The sequence below is a fragment of the Mastigoproctus giganteus genome, chromosome 1 (genome assembly GCF_048544385.1).
Source record: "Mastigoproctus giganteus isolate SK-2022 chromosome 1, ASM4854438v1, whole genome shotgun sequence".
NCBI classification, from domain to species: domain Eukaryota; kingdom Metazoa; phylum Arthropoda; class Arachnida; order Uropygi; family Thelyphonidae; genus Mastigoproctus; species Mastigoproctus giganteus.
Genome location: NC_143575.1, coordinates 99,746,784 through 99,754,861, shown reverse-complemented (window position 1 = coordinate 99,754,861; position 8,078 = coordinate 99,746,784). Strand labels below are relative to the sequence as shown.

Below are 8,078 nucleotides of genomic sequence, written 5' to 3'. Positions count from 1 at the left end.
CAGAAAACACAACGGATCCTTTCACCCTGGAAGAACTGAATACAGTATTACTGAAAATAAACCCAAACAAATGCCCTGGCCTAGACCAGATAGAGTATACCTTCATCTTTCGTCTGTTTAAACTAAGGCCGCTATACCTCCTCCTGTTGTACAATAAATGCCTCCAGGGAGGTATCTTTCCCAAGGAATGGAAAACTGCTCTTCTGCGCCTTCTTCTTCACCTTCAGATCCTCGCTCCTTGCGTCCCATTGCACTCTTGGCAAATCTCGGGCAAATTCTCGAGTGTCTTATGGTCCTAAGAGACTCGGCGCTTTTCCAGGCGAAAAATCTAATCTCTCCACATCAATATGGCTTCATACCAGGACGCTCCTCTGAAGAGGCCCTTTTTGACCTGGTGTTACATATCGAAAACTCCGAAGCTAAGTTTGAATTGGCAATCTTTGTCGATTTTAAGGGAGCGTTCGACACTGTCTGGTGGGACAGCGCTTTGGAGCGCCTCCGGTCTGCCTCCTGTTTCCATCAATTATATAAACTTTTCCTTAGCTACTTCTCCGAACTGTTATCCTAAAATCTAGGTATCAACATGTCCTCAGGCCTGTCTCTCGGGGATTCCCCGAGGGGTCGGTTTTGGGGCCTGTGGTGTGGAATATGGTTCTACAGAATTGGCTCTCCCGTTCTTTTGAGAACACCAAAGTTGTTGCCTTTGCCGATGACCTTACCATCATTGTGTCTGGAAAATCAAGGAGTGCCATTGAACATAATGCCAATCTGTTCCTGTCTGATCTCTCCTCCTGGGCAGCATTGACAAACTCCGCATTAAAACAAGCAAAACCAAAATGATGCTTTTAAGCACAAGCTAGATCTCAGGAGTCCACCACAGGTTAAAATCTCTGGAATCCGGCTACCCATAGTTACTGAAGCTACCATTCTTGGAGTGGTAATTGATCCCAAACTGAGCTTCCTTCAACACCTCACCCATCTCAGATCAAAAGTCAAGAAGCTCTCTGGCTCCATTATTCGTATCTCCAGGAATGACTCCCTTTCCAAGAGGACACTTCGTCTGTACGATAAAGCAGTCTTCCTTCCAATTGTCACATATACAGCTGGTGCCTGGTTTCACCGAGTTGGCTTGGTCAAGATGAGAAACAGATTGAGTTCCATCCAACGTACAATGCTACTGGCTACCCTTAGAGTTTGCAGAACAGTTTCTACAGCAGCCATCCAGGTCATAGCTGGAACTCTTCCTCTCGATTTGTATGTTGCTTACAGAGGACTAGAATTTAGAATTAAAAACAGCATCCCCACTAAGTTCCTTGACATCGAGCTTGATCTTGACACTGACCCAAAAGCCGAGAAAGCCAGATGCTACAACGAATTAGTGAACATCTGGCAGACCCGCTTGGATTCATCCCAGGTTGGAGTGATTACTAGAAGATTCCTTCCTGATGTAACCTTTACATCCTCTAATTTGATCCAATCCTGGCTTTCCTTCACCATGGAGACTTCCTTCCTAGTTACTGTACATGGCTCTCTTAATGAAAAACTGCACCAACTAGGCCTCTGCACGACTGACCTCTACTACTGTGGAACCAAGGAAAACTGGAGGCACCTCCTTTTTGACTGTATTCTGTACGAAGACTTGAGAAAAGATTTAGTGAACACCATCCCAATATCGGAAAACCAATTAGACCAGTTACTCGAAACCCCTGAACGTTTATTTGCTCTTCACAACTTTGCTATGCAAGTCTTTGCTCGAAGGAGGAGATCATATAGAGTGGTCTACACCCCTGGCATTGGGCCTGCAGTGGATTAGACAATGGTGTTTTTTTCCCTGTTCCTCCTTACTGTTTCTGTTTGGAGTGAGCCACTCCACACTTAGTTTTATTATATATATATATTTTTTTTTTAAATTTATTTATTTATTTTTTTTATTATTATTATTTTTTATTTTATTTTTTTGTTTTATTTTATTTATTTATATTTTTATTTATTTTTTTCCCGATTACCAACACCACGGGTGGTTTTTTTTTCTTTCTTTTTTGTCTGCCCCTCTGGAATGGGCCCCCAGAGGATCTGACCTACATGCTGGCAACACCATGTGGGTCAGAGTCTCTTTTGAGACAGTACGTGCATTACTAGGACTGGCCCACCATCCCGTGGGCCAGTCTCAGTAATCTGTACTCGTCTCAGTACTCGTCCATCTTCGTATGGACGAGTACCCAGAATCATCTATCCAGGTGATTGATGTTTCTGGGTAGCCAAGTGGCCAGACACAACAAAAGAACACACACAAACCTACGTCACACACATATCTGGCCCATCTGTAGTGATACTGTTCTTCACAGAGATACGAGGCGGAGTTGAACAGATGTTCAAGGTGCCGCCCTTTACAAAAACACATGTCCACATATAGATTAGACCAGTGGTACTCAAACATTTTTTTTTTTTATCAGAATTAAAAAAGATAACTGTATTTTCAGCAGTGTAAATAAGTAAAAAAGATGAAAAAATATTGAGAGAGGAGGGAACTTACAGTTTCTCTGTCATCTACTAAGGCTAAATGGAGAATTGGTTCCTTTTGAAAACAAGGATTTCGGCTCCTCTTGCCAAAACTAAATTAAACCCCTTTTTGCTCTTTTTTTTTTCCTTTTCATTCCCCTTTTTATTCGTATATATTTCTTTGAATATTATTCACTTTTACTCCTGTTCTTTGATGGGTCAACATTGAGTTATGTACTAGAAATTGCCAACTTTATTTGGTACAAAATATGATGAAAAATCAAATATTATACCTTTATATATATATATATATATATATATATATATATATATATATATATATATATATATTACATTATAACATTATTCAGTATAATAATATATTAGAGTATTAATATATTTGAGATAACAAGTGGTAGTGACACGTTACAAAATGTGGAAAGTTTGTAAGAGAGAAAAGAAACTTCTAAAAAATAAAATAAATAATCTTATATAATAAAAAATAGTGTTATTATGACTACTAGAAACTCAACATTTTTCTTACCTGTTTTAATTCTTGAAAAAATTAAATATATTTTCAAAACTTCATTTATTTCTAGACACATTTTAATACAGAAGAGGAAAAAGTTTTGCTCCCATCATGTCCTCATTTGAAGAAGCAGATGAATTCATAGACGTGGTGGGAATAAGCACGGATGATGACGAGATTTCAAATCCAATTTCCCGATTAGAGTTCAAGCATGCACCGGCAACAGAAGTAAATCCACAGAAGTTACAGCCAATGCTAGTAACACAAGGAAGTCGGCCAAAGCATAAGAATTTAGATGTTAACACAAAAAAAATTAAGAAATATACTTTACTGAAACCGCTTGAATGGAAATTATATCTGTCCTCAAATGAACACCTGAAAGCAGTTTCAGCATCTTGCTTTAAACACATACCACTCTCCACTATTTGGAACCACATGTCAATTGACGTCCACATTGAAATAAAGCACAAGGAATCAAGTTTTGTTCACGATATTTTTCATACTGCCTACTGGATTGCTACAATCGTTAGGATTGAAGGTTTAATGGCTAAACTTAGATATCAAGGCTACGAAAGAAACGATGTCCATGATTTCTGGATTAATCTTTGCAAGGAGGATATACATCATTTGGGTTGGTGTGCTTTAAATGGGAAGGCAATCATACCACCAAAAATCCTGAATAGCAGTAAAAATTGGCGTGCATACTTGATGAAGGCACTCGACAGACCCGCAACAATTCCTGTAAATTTTCCAGAAATTGTTCAAGAAAGCTTAAAAACTAAATTCAAAGTTGGAATGAAGTTAGAAGCAGTTGATAAAAATTGCATTTCTGCCATTAAATTAGCACGTATTTCAAAAATTGTTGGGTGCCATTTGCACGTTGTTTATGAAGATGAGAATGATGGATGTTGGTTCAACGCAAATTCCCCATTAATACATCCCGTTGGATGGGCAGAAGAAGTTGGATACGTTCCGCCATCAAATACATTTCCTTGGAATTTTAAAAAAGACGAGATTGCACCATCTTCTTGTTTCATTCGTATGACTGGCACCATGTTGCCTCATATTACGATTAAGGTAGGAATGAAATTGGAAGCTCTTGATCCTGTTAGCTTTAATACTATTCGGGTAGCTACAATAGCAAAAATTTTAAAGAAGGGATATCTAGTAATCCGTTTTGACGGCCTATTATCATTCAATGGTTCAGATCAGTTTTGTTATCATATTTCTTCGCCGTACATATTTCCGGTGGGTTTTTGTTCACTAAATGATATTCATCTCTCTCCTCCTCCTGATTACTACACAAAAAATTTTCAGTGGTTTGATTATTTAATGGAAACCAAATCTCGACCAGTACCGGTGTGTGTTTTTGAGAGGAAAATTTATAACCACGGATTTGAATTGGGCAGCTACGTAGAAGCTGTCAATTTTTTGAATCTTAGTTGCTTTCGAGTAGCGAAAATTGCACGAGTTGTAGGACGGTTGCTGAAACTCCATTTTGTCGGTTATAAAACCAATTGCGAACAGTGGTGCGATTGTGAGAGCCCAGATATTTTTCCTTTAGGTTGGTGCGAAATGGTTGGTCAGAAACTTGAGCCTCCTGAGAAAAACACCATTCTTCTGAAAGAACGATCATATCAGATACGGAGAAGCGGAAGGGCAGAATCACGTCATTAAAACTTATCAATTCCCAAATCATGTAAGAAAGTTTTTGCAAAAATCAATTTTCATTGCAACTTTAAATTATGCAAATGACCCGGTTTGTATCATTATCAGGATGCTTTTTGTATGAAGAAGTGTAAATGGTGTACATTGATAATAAAGGAATACTTTTTTCATAAAATTACGACTAAAAGTATTGTTGTTTATTTCTTGGTCAGACATACATATATATCTATCTCTATCCTCAAATATTTTCTCGGTTTTACTTACTAAATTTATATTATCATACGATATTTGATTTGATATACAGAAGAATGGCGAGAAGGAAAAATGGGAATTTACTAAAAGAGTGTAAATTCCCTTACAGTTGAGACCGTAAATATTTTGGCGACTCAAATTATTAGCGAACTTTTAAAAACCTGTTCTTCTTTTTAAAAGACAAACAGTTTACGGTATTGATACTTTTATTGAGGAAGAGGTAGCAAACTCCTGGAGAATGGAGTTTTCTACCAATTCCAATAAACACCCTTTAATACTTGTAGGCGCTATATGCCCAATGCAGCCATTAAAGTGAAGAAACAGCTAGTCTTCAAGCATGAATTGAGAACAATATACACTTCTGCAGACGAGGAATTAGTCTATAATGGAAATATTTCTTTAAAAATTTTTAATATACGATCTAATTGGCTGAAATATCAAGAACTGCGGGAAAAACCAATTGCCTAAAACCAAGGATTTTTTTTTTTTCTCCATCCACCATATTTTGCCCAGTTATCACTGCAATCAGTGCACAGGAATAGCACGTATTACTGCTTCAGACTCTGAGGACCACCATCTTAAAAGAAAATAGTTAGCCGACAATCTAATGCAATCAGCGATAACCATGTCTGGCAAGCTGTCCTTGGGTACGCTTCCGTAAACTTACATCGGTTCTTCTCAACCTGGAGTACCTCGGGCATTGTATCCATAATGGCAGATTTTCGTGTGCTTAGTTTTTAGTAATATTTTTAATATTAGTATTGGTTGAGGTATACGATGCAAGAAAGCTAGCTCATATAGCTTAAGCCACCATAAAAAAAAAAAAAAAAAAACATTCCATTTCACTCATCCATTCAGTCCCATTTACCTAGTTGTGCCTTGAGTTCATTTAAACTGTCAACTTCCAGAACGATAGATGGAATTTGTTCCAGCAATCTAGCACCCACTGGCAATTTAGCCGACCGGGCTAGCCGAGTGGGTAAAGTACCTGCCCCGCAACCCAAAGGTCGCGGGTTCGATTCCCGCCTCGGGCTTGGATCAAAGTACTGCAAAAACCTTGGGAGGTGCAATATGGCCACAGAAGCCGATGCGCCAACAACTACCAAATCAAAAAAAAAAAAAAAAACCCACTGGCAAAAATCAAAATTCTACACATCTACTGTAAAATTGTCTTTTCTCAGTTTCATTTATATCTCCTAAGGCTACTAATTTTGGGCGAGTGGAAGAATCCCATGAACACTGAGCTTGCTCATGTGCAACAGTATCAAAAACATTCCTAAAATCCAAGTATATGCTAACAATATTATTTTTTTCCATCCAGTTCTTTTCGTAGTATCCAACTGAATTGGTCAGGCAGAACTTCCCTCAACAAACCCATGCTGTTTCTAAACTATAAGTGTAGTCTTGTCCTGTATTGCTTCTTTAACCAATGACTCCATTAATTTGGCCGGAACAGATTTTAAACTAACAGGTCTGTAATTACTTTTGACACCCTTTGCGAATTCGGGTCATATCTGTGCAGCTCCAGTTCTGAGTCCAAGGTAACTTTCATAATTATTGCTACCTGTTTGCTTATTTCCTTTGCTGCTTCGTTTAATATAACTGGATAGATCCAGTTATAGTAAATTATAAAAAGTTCTCGTTCAGTTTGTCAGCTATCTGAGCAGGATCATCAACAGTTGAGCCATCGATACAAGTGGATCAACCAGGTTCACACACTTCCTTCTATAGTTTATATAAATAAAGATGAAGTTTTTGCTGCTTTGATTTCTGCCTTTGCTTGCCTAATTCCCTTTGTAACTAGATTACACACTAAGTTATATCTACCATAAAGCTCTCTGTCGCCTTATAATTTAAATTTATCCCATGCATTTTTCTTCTCTGCCACGAGTCTCATTAGTTCATCAGATATCAATTTAAGGCCTAGACCTTGAATAGTATTTCATATATGGTATGAAAAGCCTAGTACACTGAGTTCACAGAAATCATTGGATACCTAGCTAGTAACGAGTATGCCCAAATTTCGCCTGGATATGGGCAATACCACGGCGATGTATTGATTCCACTATTTCACGAAACCGTTCCACGGGTATTTCCCTCCATGTTTCCTGCACAGGTGTCCATGAGTCTGTCGCATTCTCGGAAGACCCCAAGCAAGAACGAACCTTTCATATCATTGGGATGCTATGAAAGGTTCGTTCATCATTGGGATGCTATGAACGAACCTTTCATAGCATCCCAATATACTCTACAGGGTTCCAGTCCAGTGAACGGGAGGCTATTCCATGGTATTAAAATATGCTAAAAATTTATGTAACGTCCTGATGGGAATAGGTAAAATGAATGAGGGAGGTTTATTTTCACTGGTAAGAGAAAAAAAAAAAAGCTAGAAGTCACAAATTTAATATTTTAGGGAAGGACTCGAAATTTGCTATTTGTCCCACGTATGTTCGCAAGAACAATAATAAAAATTACCACAGAGAATAAATTCAATATTAGGTGTACAACATGTGTTGTATTAATTTCAATTAACTATTATCAATTCGAATATACCATCATTAAGAACGTATTCCAGGGAGGGTCATTTGGCTCGGGCTTCAAATCAATTTCTCAAAATACTTCAAGTGAAAGCACTTCACCAAATTAAAGCTTAGATTCTGTTTATTATTATTAGACATTGTCAGTTGGGTCTTTGAAAGTTTCTCTCACATCTGTATCAATCAAGGAGCAGCAGAGAGAAAACATGCAAGGAACGTATGACTGATAGATTCGACTAGTAATGAATAGAGTATAAATTTTGCATAAGTGAAGGTCTTTAATTTCAATTATTTTGATCAAGATAATCTCTTAACATGCCTTCAAATATTACGAAAATAAATTCTTAAATAATTAGTACACTTGCAGAGCAAAAGGCTAGAAAATTATTTAAATAAAGATATATTCAAATTATTTCGGACTTTTTTTTTTTTTTTTTTTTGCATTAGAATTTTCCGACACCGGGTGGGGGAGGTGCATAAAAAACCGGTGTCGGATGCCTACTTATATCGAAATTTATGATTGCTTTCGAAGATTTCTTGTTCTTATTAACAAGAGTTTATGACTGCATGAAATTCGAAAAGGCCTTGACGAG

General features: G+C 37.5%; 1 pseudogene; it reads left to right on the top strand.

The window, feature by feature from the left end:
• The first annotated feature begins 3,139 nt into the window (after window positions 1-3,139).
• Window positions 3,140-4,705, top strand: LOC150091042 (MBT domain-containing protein 1 pseudogene; annotated as a pseudogene).
• Window positions 4,706-8,078: the final 3,373 nt, after the last annotated feature.